We start from the raw sequence: 14,433 nt of genomic DNA on the forward strand, positions 1-14,433 counted from the left end.
TTCTAAATAAAAAGCTTTAAAAGATGGACATACACATTTCTGTCCCTTGCTGCAGTGTTTCAGATTTCACAGAACTCTTCATCAGGTAGAGAGAGAAACCCAACATTGAAAAAACATAAATGGAGATAAAAACCACTGCTCAGTTTCACAGATTACTTTTTTTCCCCAATGTCCATTTGAACCCTATGTTTCCAGTGCCTTGGACTTGGATTACTGAATGACTATTAGTTGAACAAAGACTGTACTCTAGGCTGGCGGGGGGGGGGATTTTCCTCTTCTACAACTATTAAAAGTACAGTACAGGAGCCACTCGGTCTTTATTTGTCCACCCTCTCTATTGCAGCCAGTAACACATGCCCCAAATAGCCAGGAGAGTAGGCTGGGTTTTTTTTATACACCGGGAAGTATAAGAAAAAGGCTGTGCTCAGCCGCAATCAGGGAAACGCTATTCAGAATCAGGAAGCCCTTTAATGCAGCTGCCTGTAAGAGGGACAAGAGAGACTGATTCAACAAACCACTTAACAGAACAGGGAGGAAATGACTGCTGTATTGTGGACTTTTCTTCCCTTTACAGATACAAGTAAACAGGATTTGTCATTGGTATGAGCTATTGTGTGCATGCACACTTCTTCAGATGCACACTTCTTCAGATACCAGGTGTCTGAAGAAGTGTGCATGCACACGAAAGCTCATACCAATGACAAACTTAGTTGGTCTCTCGGGTGCTGCTGGAAGGATTTTTTTTTATTTTGTTTCGACTACATCAGACCAACACGGCTACCTACCTGTAACTAGAAGTAAACAGGAGTCTGCTTACAGATAACCAGGGATTAAGGCTTGCAAAGAAACAGTCCTCTGTGGGAAATATGAAGTCCTTCTGGGAGCCCAAGTAAGGAAAGTGCCTTTCACCCCATTTCAGCACAGAAAATTACTCACACAGGGATGTTTTGAGAAATGGGCTAACAGAAAATTGTGTTGGCTAGTAACTTGTGTTGACCTATTTGAAAGGATCCCTTGACTAATTATGCAGATATGTCTTTGTTTTACAGTGTCAATAATACAGCCATTGAGTTCCCAATAAAATACCGTATGCATTGGCACTAATTTGAGCAACTTTGAAGTGTACTGGAATGCATGCTGTGGTTAATGATTTAACTGCCACTAGAGGAAACTATTGCATACCCTGTTTCTCCGAAAATAAGACGTAGCCATAAAATAAGCCATAGCAGGATTTTTAAGCATTCAAGGAATATAAGCCATACCCCCAAAATAAGCCATACTGATAGACAGTTTAACCTTGTAGGTTAAACTGTACCATACTTAATAAAAAAAATAAGACATCCCCTGAAAATAAGCCATGGTGGGGGTTTTTTGAGGAAAAATAAATATAAGACAGTGTCTTATTTTCGGAGAAACATGGTATGTGCTGCAATAACACTTTGTTAAACAGGACAGCAGATACAGTAACCTATGCTGCTTAATGTAGCCTTCCTCAAGCTCGTGCCCCTTGCCCCAGGATTTTCCCACACTTGCCCTTCCCCTCTTCCCTGTCTCAGGAACATGTGGCCAAAGGACCACAAGTCCTCGTACTGAGCTCCCCAAAACATCAACTATAAGACTATATGAACAAAGGAATCTTTACTCCTGGTCAACATACGGTATTTAAGTCAAACTTCTTCTCAAGAGTGAAGGATGGGAGGTAGAAACTGCAGCTTGCAGATCTTGCAGAACTAAAAACACAGCATGCTGAGAGGTCCTGGGGCTACTGCAAAGGGAAGGTCGGCTGGCCCCTTCTCACATCCAAGGCTGCAATTCTGCTTTGCTTCCTCTCAAAGCTCTCTGTCTCTGTCCTTTGCCGCCTCAGCCTGGCAGGCTGTCAGCTGTAATAAGAGCAAGCGGAACTCCCTTCCAGCAAGTGTGGGCCAAATTCTTTCCATAACCACGTCATCTGATCCAGCCTGATGGTCGGCCATCATGTCGCTCCTCTCTCATTCAAAGCTTTTATGTAACACTCCCCAGCCAAGCTCACAAGGCAGCTGGAAAGAGCAGCTGCTGCAAGGGGGAGGAGCCATCTCACAGAAGCTCCTCCCCATTGCCGCATAGCCGAGGGTTATTTCCACACAGCAAATTTCCAGAGTAGAGGCAGCAGCCTATAAAAGGCAAAAAGGGAACATTGTGTTCTTTTGGCTCACTCCACAAGTTCAAGAAACTGACAGCTCCTCCCTTCTGCTGCCCGCAGCAACATGTTAATTTCATCTCCAAACAAAGAGGAGCGATATAATGAAAGCAGTGACGGTGCAAGGAGCAAAACATTTCCTATGAGTCACAGAAGCCAAGGGCTTTGCCTGCACAGATGGGCACCCCAGAATTAATTGCACCCTGTCTGGATAGATTTGGGGAAAACAGAGTATCATCTCTTCACCCACTCCAATTTCCAAAGGGGTATCTGTATCTACACGCATCACTGAGCAGCAGACGGAGGAACTTCACTCCGTGGGGCAACCAATTCAAATGCCACATTAAATTCTGGATATTTCTCAAACTGGTCTTTTGTTGGACTGCAACTCCCATCATCCCTAACTAGCAGGACCAGCAGTCACGGATTATGGCAGCTGTAGTCCAATAACAACTGGAGAAACAAATTCCGAGAAACAATTAAAGGATAAAAGCACTGGGTTGTATCTAACATTAGTCATCCTCATACGTATATGACATGACTAACTTAGATCCATTTATTTTGCTGGGTCTAATCTAAGGAAAACTCAACTGCACACAATCTATTATGTTACATTGCAGGAGCAACCAGTCTTATGATCAGCCCTCCTCTTTTTTTTACACCACTGGACTTCCAACAGTTAAGACTCCAAAACAGAACCATCCACCCAATTTGTTGTGCTTCTGGTTTCTCCAGTTTTGGGAATATGCCGCCCCCTGCTGGATGCACCCAGCCTCTCCCAAGCCCGTGTGCCTAGCAGCAGACAGCCTGTTTCTACATGAGTGCCCCGCCCAAATGTACAGTTTGAGACATACGTGTCCCAGAACAACCCAGCAAAACTGGGGCACAACGTCAGCTGGGGAAGTGAGAGATGCTGGGAAATCACAGCCTGCACGTGGACCAACACTCCAAGATCGGAGGCCCCGCCCAAGAACTCGCACCCAGCAGCAGTCATTGCTGCGCCACACCCAACCTTCCCAATAGCCTTTCCCCTACTGTACACCCGCTGCTGAAGTGGGGGGAGGCGAGGGAGGGGTTTTCACTCTACCAGCTCGAACTACAGACCTCTGAAGTCAGCAGGAATATATATAATCCCACCCACCCAAAGTCCCGCCTGTTTCTCTGATGCTGAAAAAAGCAGAGCTATTTGACTGGTTCAACACTAGCTGTCCTAAATGAAGTCTGAAGTCTGTAGTGGTGAAAGCAGAGCAGGTTTGGCTTTTGCTACCAGCTTTCTAGCTTTGTCAATGGATATTCTGTCCTCCGTGCCCAGCTTCTGGCGTTCATATGGTACTTGTTTTGGATGGCATATGCGGATGCCATTCGGAGTTTCACTCACTGGGCTGTCTCATCTGGATGAAGTCCCTTCCGGTTCCCTGCCTCCAGCCTAACTTTCAAACAGTACTGAGAGAATCAAGCAACTCCAACTGGGTCAACTTCTTGGAAGGAACCATAGCCTGCAGGAACCTGTGAAGCTACCAAAGGTGTTTTCAAGCCAGGACGTTTGCCGTCCTTCTTTCGGAACACAGCTGACGTTTAAATCTGGGGTTAGTGGCTGCTGGTTATAATCGTTTCTGCAAAGGGGACCTTGACCTGCTGGGATGCCTGGCACTCGGATGTTCTCCCAGTAATCCAGCCGCTGCGCTTTGCTCTCTGGAGCCTGCTCCCCTCCATCAAGAGTTAAGCTCTACTTCAGCTGTTCCCTTTTGGTGGCACATTTTGTCTGTCTCAGGAGCACGCCACATAAAGCGGCACTTGTTAGACCTCACTACTCCATCTGACTTCTGTGCTTCTCCTCTGTAGACCTCTGTGCTCTGAATTTTACTTTTGCAAAGAATATTGCTAATTTAATTTTACATGCAAATGCATACTAGTTATGTCTGCTAAACAGGAAAACTATTTAACAGAACTGGTAGCTCATTGCATGTGCATGTGACAAACTTTTTACTACATATTCAGTCACCACCAGGAGGTGCTCAGTTGGACAACCTTAGTGCTGTACAGCAAAACAGGTGAAGCTTGATGATATAATGACTCACCCTCCCAAGGAATATTACATGAACACAAAACCTCAAGCAGCCTGTAGCTCTCTGCAAGGTGCACCTTCATCTCAGCACTTATTACATAACTGCCGCGGAGGAACTGTATCTTACTGGGTATTGGTTGGCACTGGCAGTGTTATCTAATCACAGAGTTCTTACAAAAGACGCATGCAGGCACATCTGCCTGCCCACTTCCACATAATGCTATTTTTCAGGGTATTCAAAAGAAAAATTGACTACAGCAGAACACTCGCTCAAAGGAAAAACAGTTAGGATTACAATATCTGGCACGTCAACAGCTCAGAGCTTTTTCAACATTTTGGAGTGACAAAAGAGGGACTTTGATACAGTACTTCTATGCTAAGCCAAACACAGTGGCCAAGGTGGAAAAGCTACTGATGCTTCTATGAGATCTCACAAAGCAGCAGAAACGTCATCACAAAGGCTGCTTCAGTTTTTACACACGCCTCATAGGACTTCATGTCCTTTCACAAATACAGGAAAGCCCAAGTGCCGTGTATTCACAACCAGACTGTGATACATCTAAGTGTTCTGGCATAACTATGTTCCCATCTCAGTGCCATGTTCCTGTGCAACTTGGCATCTTCCTGTTCCACCCTTATTTCATTGCATCACCCTAAGCTTCATGGCAAGCCATTCCTAGCCAAAGACTTCTTCCTAACTTTTGTTCCGTAAAACCCCACCCATTTCCCACCCTGAGAGTCTCCCACTCTCTACTTCAGACCCATCTCCCAGTACCAGAAAGTGTTCCTCTCATCAGCTCACAAAAGGCAAGCTTCCAACAACTACTACCCCTGACACGTATGCCTATTCAACAGTTTCCTCAAACCAATACCCTCCCCACAATTCAATCTCAATCTCTCTCATATAAGAGTCACGAGAAGTGTAAAACAAAGTAAACAAGGATTTTATTGATACAGTATATTTATTGAACACAAGTTAATAAAATAAAACCAATTTGTTCAGGCTGAAATAACAGAGAATCACTTCATGCACACCAGCTCAAGAAGTACACATTTACAACTGGGAATTAGCTTTAATTAGTCACTAAATCTGTTGAAGCCAGAGTTATATTTAAAAAAAAAACACCCCTTCATATTCCTGCACCGCAGTGGGCTGGACTAGATGATCCTCAAGGTCCCTTCCAGCTCTACAATTCTATTATTACTAGCCCTCCCCACAAAGATTTGTTGAGTACACGCCCACAATCACCTCTTTCCCAATACTTTCCATGTCAGCCTTCCTGAACTCAGCATTCTCTAGATGTTTTGGACTACAGTTCCCACCAGCCCAGCCGTATGAAGCTGGGGCTGGTGGTGGTTGTAGTCCACAACATCTAGTTAGCGTCAGGTTAGAGAAGTTTTTTCTATGCTCTCAACCAGTGTTTCTCAAACTTGGGTCCCCAGCTGTGTCCCAACATCAGTGGTCAGGTCAAGCTGCTGACCCACTTAAACTCCCCCTTTAAATCCCTGCCCAGGGCCCATCCTATACGGTAATTGGAGCCTCTGTTTCAAAACCCTTCTGGTGTTTTTTCCCCACACTCGTTTTATTTGCTTTCCCCTTTCTTTTGTTCCTCATGTCCCATCCCCATCCAACTTCTTCCTCTGTCCCTCACTGTTTTCCTTCCCAACCCACTTCTTCCCCCTCTCCCCACACCCCATAATCCTATACCTCCTGCTTCCCTCCCACCTCCTTTCTGCTCCTCCCCCTGTCGTCCACCTTTAACTCCAATCCCTTCCACCCAAAAAACTCAACCCCCTCGTAATATTGATTCCAGGGAGTTTTTAACGAGGGCGACAACCCTCCCCTCGAAAGACCCCTCCCCTTATTTCCCAGCCCTCTCTGCTTTCCCCCTCCTTCCATTAACCATCCCGCTGGACACCCCTTGCCTTATCAGTCCCTCACCCCGAGGCTGATTTTTGTATTCTTTTAAATATAAATTAAGTCTAGTCAGCCAGCCGAATTCCTTTTCCCCTCACCCCTCCACAACCGCCCGTTTCCCCCTCCCGCTCCCCTTCTCTGCCCACTTGTGAACCACCTGCCCAACACTCATCACCGCCATTATAATTTTTATTGCCATTACTGTTGTTATTACCATTATTTCCCACACAGGCGCGGACTGCGCCCCCCCCCCCCCGCCCGCCCGCCTGCCCCTCATTCACTCACCTCAAGCGCACAGACCCACCGTCCCGTCTAAAGGCTTCTGTCAACTGAGCCTTGCCAAGGGAGCGCTTCCCTCAGCACCATGCACTCGTCCGCGTGAGCCTGCCGCCAGCCTGCCACGCCCCCCGCCGCCGCGTCCAATGGCCGCCGCCGCCGCGCCCACCGCCCGCCCCGCATTGGCCTCTCCTCCCCGGACCCGCTCCTGCGCGCGGCGTCTCATTGGCCAGACGGCGCCGCAGCATGCACAGGCCCGCGTGACAACGGGGCCATGACGCGCCTTCCCCGGCCTCGGCGCTCCTCGCCTCCCCGCCCCCTTCCGCCTCTGATTGGTTCGCTCGGCGGTTGCATGCAAGCGTCCGCGTGCTCTGGGCGCGCCCCGGGCGCGCTCCCATTGGCTGCGCTCGCGGGACGCGCTCCCTATTGGATCTCCGGCAGACAGCGTTCCGCGAGAGCGGGTACACGTGGGGAGGAGGGTCACGCGGCCGCTGCTGCTGTGCTTGTTTACAATGTGCAAGGGTCGGTGGGCGGGCCAAGGGGCGGGGCTTCAGATGGAAAGCCGTTGGCGGGAAGGGGGCGGGTCAGAAAATGCTGAGGCGGCTTTGCCAGTTTTATGAGGAGATTTAGAACGCCCTTTTCTTATATACATGTATTTTAAACTACTGTATGTATATGTGTGTATATATATATTGAAGGTAGCCATATTGGACTATAATCAACATTTCTCAAGCCAGAGGTTATTAGGATCTGTTGTATATATCATTATATATTAATACTACAATACCTATATTATTGGTATTCTAGTAGTAAAAAAATTGTGCTGATTCTTGCTGGCAGCTGCATACTTATCATACAGTTGAAGCATTATCCCCCCCCCAAATAAAAATAAAAAAAAGAATCCCGCACTTTGCCCCCTCCATGGCTACAATTCTTCCCCAGCAACTTTAACAAACTACAGTTCCCAAAATTCTTGGGAGGGTTTTTTTCTTTTAAATGTATGGTAGGTACTCTGCCCAAGAGTCTCTTGCGACAACGCTACACATTTAAAGCAGTTTCATTATATCACTTTGAACAGCCATGGCTTAGCAACCCTGAGAACTGTAGTTTGCTAAGGGTGCTGAGGGTTGTTAGGAGACCTCTCTGCCCCCCCCCCAGCTACAGTTCCCAGAATCCCCTGGAAAGAGGGGTTGATTTGTTAAACCACTATGAATAGGGGTCTACTAACAACTCTCAACACCCTCAATGAACTACGTTTCCCAGGGTTCTTTGTAGGAAGTCATAGCCATTTAAAACAGGGTGATGCTGCATTAAATATATATTGCAGACGGGGCCTTAATTCCAGCTCTTCCAGTGCAATCCTATACAGGTTTACACAGAATAAGAATAAGAATAATTTGTTATTGGCCAAGTACATTTTCCAACATACTTGGAATTTGTTTCGGCTACATTGCAATGTAAACATACACACACTGTTCCACTCACAATACAAATAAGCAAAGAAACCCACCCATAATTGACCTCCCCTTCAGCTACACATCTACAAATTTAACAATTTATTGGCACAAGGGGAAAAACTGTTCCTGTGCCTGGCCGATTTTGTATATGAAGACCTGTGGTGACGTCCAGATGGGAGTAAATCTAGCAGATGATGACCGGGATGTAAAGGATCTGCTGCAATTCTCTCTGCTCTCTTCTTAACTCTGGTAGCATAGATTGCCTCTATTGTAGGCAAGCTAGCACCAGTTACCCTTTCTACAATTCTTACAGCTTGTTGGAGCATTTTCTTGTCTGTCTTGGAAGCTGTACCATACCAAGCAGTAATAGAACTACAGAGAACAGTTTCAATGATGCTTCTGTAAAATTGGATCAACACTTCCTGGGGCAATTTAAATTTCCTTAGTTGACGCAGGAAATACAACCTCTGGTGGACCTTTTTAATAATACTATTGATGTTGCTTGACCAATTTAACTTTTGAGAAATTATAGAGCCCAGGAACTTAAAGGACTCTACTACTACAACCATGTTACCAAGGATGGAAATTGGTGGCAGGACAGAAGAGTGCCTTCTGAAATCAATTACCACTTCAACTGTCTTTTGGGCATTTAGTATCAAATTATTTCTGGTGCACCACGAAACAAGATGGTCTATTTCCCGCCTATACGCAGATTCATCCTCCTCCTGGATAAGCCCAATAACTGTTGTGTCATCAGCAAATTTCAAGATCATAACTGATGGATCAGTTGAGGACACAGTCATTTGTGTATAGAGAGAAAAGCAGTGGGGAAAGGACACACCCCTGGTGTGTATTGAGCACCTGTATTGATGGTATTGTTGCTCAATATAATTTTCCCCAACATGGGACTGAGATGGGAACATAGTTATGCCAGAACACTTAGATGTATCTGTGCAACTTGCCATTGTTGTAAAATTTAAGCTGGTTCCTATGAACCCAGAGAAATGGATCTTGACCCAGGGAGAGCTCAAGGATCCAGGCAAGCAGACGAATTTAAGCGTCTCCTGCCCACCAAATAACAGAGACCAAACCAGGACGTACGAAGCAAGGCACTTTTATTTTAACTGTTGCAACAGGGTCCTTCCTCTCACACAGGAGAACAAGGAAGGAACCCCAAACAAAGATGTCTTGCCCTTAAAAAGAAATTTGAAATTGGTTTCAGCCCACCCCCCAGAAGCATCATCCATATGTCACAGAAGGGGTGTAGCCCAAGACCCCCCTCCCTAGATTCATCATAGGTACATCATGAAAGGGGAGGTCTGGTGGCAGTAATCTGAGCAGTCTGGACCCTGCCCCCTGCCCCCCAAAACCTAATCAACAAAATTGAGAGATATTTACATTTCCCTGTTTCCCAGCCAAGTTAATCACACCCTTTTGTCTGGCAGTCAGGTATCAGGATGCCAGGGATTATCACTTTAATTCCTGAGACAATGAGAAGGTTCCCCCCACCCCACTTCTTCCTTGCAGAGGAACACCTGGTCAGAGAGAGAGTCAAAATGGTGTCAGAAAGGCCTGTCTTCCTGTGCTGCTTCAGACATGTGCCTGTACATTCATGTACATGTTTTATGAACAATTATTATATATATATAGATATGACCTCAAAATTCTTATAACACCATCTTCCTGTTCCACCCTTATTTCATTGCACAGGTGTTAAAGCAACCGGTCTATAATCGTTCATCACACTGTTAGGGTTGCCAGACTCAATAGAGGACAGGACTTCTGTGCATTTAATTGCCCTGCTCTCTTTTGAGTCTGGAAACCTTAAAGCAGACCCTTTGCTTAATTTCCGAGGAAAGGAAATTTTGCAGTGCGCACCTGCGATGGTTTTTTGCGACTCAGCCAGACTTGGGGGTCAAAAGTGAGGCGGGCGGCTGCTCAAGACAAGCCCCTTCTCCATCCGTCACACATGCGCAGCAATATTTTCTTCCAGGGTAGGGAAAAGGAGCCACAGTTCGGATTTCCACCATGGAGCTGCCAGCGACTGACCTCAGGAAGGGCAGTTGCGGCGGCAGGGGCTCGGAGGCGCCTCGGGAGCGATGCCCCGGGCCGGTGTCAGGAAGCGGGGAGCGCCTGGTGGCTGCACTCTTAGCGCTCTCCTGGGGAGGCCGCTTGTTAACTATTTGTTAACTACACGATGAGAGCCATGGAAAGGTAAATAGCCGCTGCCGCCTCGTCTTCCCTCACACGGGGGAATGTTTTTGCTTGAGCAGCGCCAGCCTGACTTAGCGTGGCCAATGGCTTTTCCCTTCACCCACGCATGCGCACACGCTCCCCGGGGCTGACAGGAATGGCGTGCTTACCTCAGCCCCCCCACCCCGCCTTACGAGAGAAATAATAACTGTCAATGCATAAAACGCAAATAAAGCAGCGTGTGTGTTTATGAGGAAACACCACCACCCCCAAATAAAAAATCACATTCGGGCAACATTGGGGTTGGTCCCAATGGGTTTTTGCCAAAAACGTGGGTCATAATCATGGCAACATATAGCCCGGTCCCCCACAAGGTCTGAGGGACAGTGGACCGGTCCCCTGCTGAAAAAGTTTGCTGACCCCTGGGCTAGGTGATGCTCCCATTTCCGGGCATGATTTGCAAGGTCGCTGAGAGATTGTAAACCAGCCATTGGCCACAAGTTTTGGTTAGTTATAATTTACTGTACTAGGTCGATCTGGATTAAATAGGGAGAGAAAGATTTGCATTTTGATGCCCAAAGTGCAGACACTTAGAAAGAAGCCTGCATGTGAGAAGAGTACTGACTCCACAATGACAATAAAGATATCTTATCTTACAATAAACACTATCTTGGAAGCATCCACTACTTGTCTGACGTACATCTGTGAAATGGGCAGGTGGTGGGAGAGGCAGATGGCAATCCTAAATGTGCAGCCCAAGACAAACGTCGAGCGGAACACATCTTTCGTTTCCAGAAATGTCACTGCACAATTTTTCTTAAGGTGTCAAAGTGAAGGCTTAATTTAAAATAAAAAAAAATCTGTCCCCCACCCCATTTCATTATCTCATAAACTCACAGTTCAGTATGCTGGTGGTGCATCATGTTAGGGTTTGCTCGAGAATATATACAGGAGTGGACATGCATGTATACCTGAGCAAATGTTTGCCCAGCCTGGATAAGTGTGCAACTCGCACATTTTCCATGTTTAAGTGTAAGAGACGTTCCTAACCCTTATGGCTGTGCAGTGGCATTTGAACAATTCTAGCGATGCACCGAAAAACCTGAAATTATGGCTGGTAAAAGGTAAAGGGTAAAGGGACCCCTGACCCTCAGGTCCAGTTGTGACCGACTCTGGGGTTGCGGCGCTCATCTCGCATTATTGGCCGAGGGAGCCGGCGTACAGCTTCCAGGTCATGTGGCCAGCATGACAAAGCTGCTTCTGGCAAACCAGAGCAGCACATGGAAACGCCGTTTACCTTCCCGCTGTAGTGGTTCCTATTTATCTACTTGCATTTTGAGGTGCTTTCGAACTGCTAGGTTTGCAGGAGCTGGGACCAAGCAACGGGAGTTCACCCCGTCACAGGGATTCGAACCGCCAACCTTCTGATCAGCAAGCCCTAGGCTCAGGGGTTTAACCCACAGCGCCACCTGGCTGGTAATGGAGATTAAATCCAGTTGCGGGAGGGGAAGACAGCACCAAGTCCCAAATTATCTTTTCTGTTTTAAACTGTGGGTTCTTCCTCCAGAACAAGCACCCCCAAGCTCGGTCCTGCAGCTGTTTTGAGACTACAATTCCCATCATCCCTGACCACTGGTCCTGTTAGCTAGGGATGATGGGAGTTATAGTCCCAAAACAGCTGGGGGGGCAGAGTTTGGCGATGCCTGCTTTAGAACAGGCATCCCCAAACTGCGGCCCTCCAGATGTTTTGGCCTACAACTCCCATGATCCCTAGCTAACAGGACCAGTGGTCAGGGAAGATGGGAATTGTAGTCCAAAACATCTGGAGGGCCGAAGTTTGGGGATTCCTGCTTTAGAAGGTAATAGGGTATTGTTTCTTTTATTTCAAAATCCAGTCCTGTTGCGTTTAGGGGCCCTCCTGCACATTCTCCAGATCTAGGCACCCGTCCTAATGCCCTGCCTGGATGACACCACTTCCCTGAAGTTCCTTATCCAACCAGTCTCTCGCCTCCTTCAAAAAGCACGTTGAACTCCTCCCCGGCCCCATGGCCTGGCACCTAGCCGTTATTGCTCACCTTCATGGATAACATACCACATATCCAGTTTAGACATGGGCTTACGCCTGCAGTTGGCAACTTCTCCCTGCCCAGGCGAATCACAGCACAGAAAGATGGGTCAGGAGGTGAGGACGTTTTGTTCCCGTCAGACTGGAATGTATTAATAGCTGAGCTCCGGGGCCTAGATGCCCTCATCCTCCCCCACTAGCTGCAAAAGCAGTTCAGGAAGATGCCTCAGCGACACTTTTTTGCAGCTCACACCCACTTCGTAAAAAGAGACAACGGCCCACATCCATGCGCCAAGGGGCTGATATACCGATAACCGATATACCCCCGTCTCCATTTTTTTCATCTTCCCTGCTGCCTCTTACCCACCTTGGCCTGAATACAGGCAGCGGTTTCCTGCCCAACACAAGATGTTAATTAATTCAACCATCAAGGATTATCATGTTATTGCCAATTACTATTGTTGCAAAGCTATTGCGCGCCAGCGTTTATTAGTTTGTTTATCCGACCCTTTGCTGTAAGGTTACAGGGAAGAATGCATAGGCCAAAATCTGCTCCGTCGCAGGAACCGTCAAAGCAAATTGGACCAAAGATCTTCAAACTAAACCAAACTAGTGGTTTAGAATGGTTAGATCTGCCATCTTGATTCAAAATGCCCTCCCCCCCCCCCATGGGATCCAAGTGTCTTCTTCCCTCTGCCTCCTAACTGTATGGCAGTGGTGTCCCAAAAAATTTCAGAGGGCCGGATTTGATGAAGTGAAGGGCCGTGAGGGCTGACCATGGGGTGAACCAAAGTTGTTGAGCTTTTATTAGGATTCAATTTGTGAGGTTATTTTAGGATTTTACCTCAGGAAATGAACTGCCACAGGGGCCGGATTAAGTCGACTGGTGGGCCGGATTAGGCCCCCCAAATGGATTTTGGACATGCCTGCTGTATGGGATTGGGGGTAAAAACCCAGAATTAAATATTAGCCCCGCCCCACCCCCCACAGGGTCACAGGTTCAAGTCCCACCATGAGCAAAAGATCCCAGCATGGAAGGAGGTTGGACTAGATCAGGGGTAGGCAACCTAAGGCCAGGGGGCCAGATGCGGCCCAATCGCCTTCTAAATCCGGCCTGCGGACGGTCTGGGAATCAGCGTGCTTTTACATGAGTAGAATGTGTCCTTTTATTTAAAATGCATCTCTGGGTTATTTGTGGGGCATAGGAATTTGTCCCCCCCCCCAAAAAAAACATAGTCCAGTCCACCACATGGTCTGAGGGATGGTGGGCAGGCCCATGGCTGAAAAAGTCGCTGACCCCTGGACTAGATGGCCCTTGTGGTCTCTTCCAAGAATTCTGATACAGTGGTACCTCTACTTACGAATAACTCTACTTACGAATGGAGCTCCGTCCGCCATCTTGGATGCGGTTTAGATAGGGTTTTTTTCTACTTACGAATTTTTAGATAGGGTTGCTTCGACTTACGAATTTTTTCTCCCAATGCATTCCTATGGGATTCGACTTACAATTTTATTTCGACTTACAAATGTGCGTTTGGAACGCATTAAATTCGTAAGTAGAGGTACCACTATAAGATGAAATTACTCTGCCATTTAGAAATCGAAGGGTTTTCTGGTTTCAGAATTCCCAATCAACACTGGGAACCTTCAGTGTGTGTTAGTGCAGAAAATAGTCTGAAGAAACCATTTGGTAATTGGAACACATTTTGATAGCTGCATGCTTTAAAACTCCCAAGAACTCCTTTGCTCGATGAACTCCAGAAAAAAGGTCATGTAATACGGATGCCAAAACTAACAGCCGTTCCGAAGCCAAGATAATGTGTTACTGTCTAACAGGCACCAAGGAAACGTGTTTTACTGCAATAGTAAAAATTAAATATTGAAAGTGTTTATTAAATTGTAATGTTTATAATGGCTGCAAGCAATTTTGTTAGGCTTTTTTTCTCCTATGCCAAGTCCTTAATATCATAATTGATTTATTCGCTATCTTCTTAAAGGGGTGAGTGCATCTATCAAGGAAATGCTTTGTAAACTCAAGTAAATCAATAAAAATACTTAACTGGGGTTGTCCCCCGCTAACATGAAGCCTGCCACCCCCAACATAAATCCTGGCCACGACCCATGCAAACAAGGCAAGCCACATGGTTCAGGGGAAAATGCCAAAGCATTTATCAGGCACCTCCCCTCCCAGAAAGTGGGCTGCTCTCAAGGTCTGCAAAACACACCACAGTCCCACTGGCAGGTATTTGCTTGTGGCATGCTGCATCTGTGCCGCAAGTTTTC

General features: G+C 46.8%; 1 protein-coding gene across 5 annotated transcripts in view; it reads right to left on the reverse strand.

The window, feature by feature from the left end:
* Positions 1–6,535, reverse strand: part of PER1 (period circadian regulator 1) — a 32,398-nt gene extending 25,863 nt beyond the window's left edge. For 2 of the 5 annotated variants that reach the window (XM_060281881.1, XM_035134471.2), the window contains exon 1: positions 6,445–6,535. The gene's annotated coding sequence lies outside the window, so the exon portion shown is untranslated. Of the gene's footprint in view, positions 1–1,657; positions 5,912–6,444 lie in introns of those variants that run through there. The other 3 variants (XM_060281880.1, XM_060281879.1, XM_035134472.2) reach the window with 2 other exon arrangements.
* Between the last annotated feature and the right edge of the window lie 7,898 nt (positions 6,536–14,433).

This window comes from Zootoca vivipara, chromosome 13 (genome assembly GCF_963506605.1).
Source record: "Zootoca vivipara chromosome 13, rZooViv1.1, whole genome shotgun sequence".
Lineage (NCBI taxonomy): Eukaryota > Metazoa > Chordata > Lepidosauria > Squamata > Lacertidae > Zootoca > Zootoca vivipara.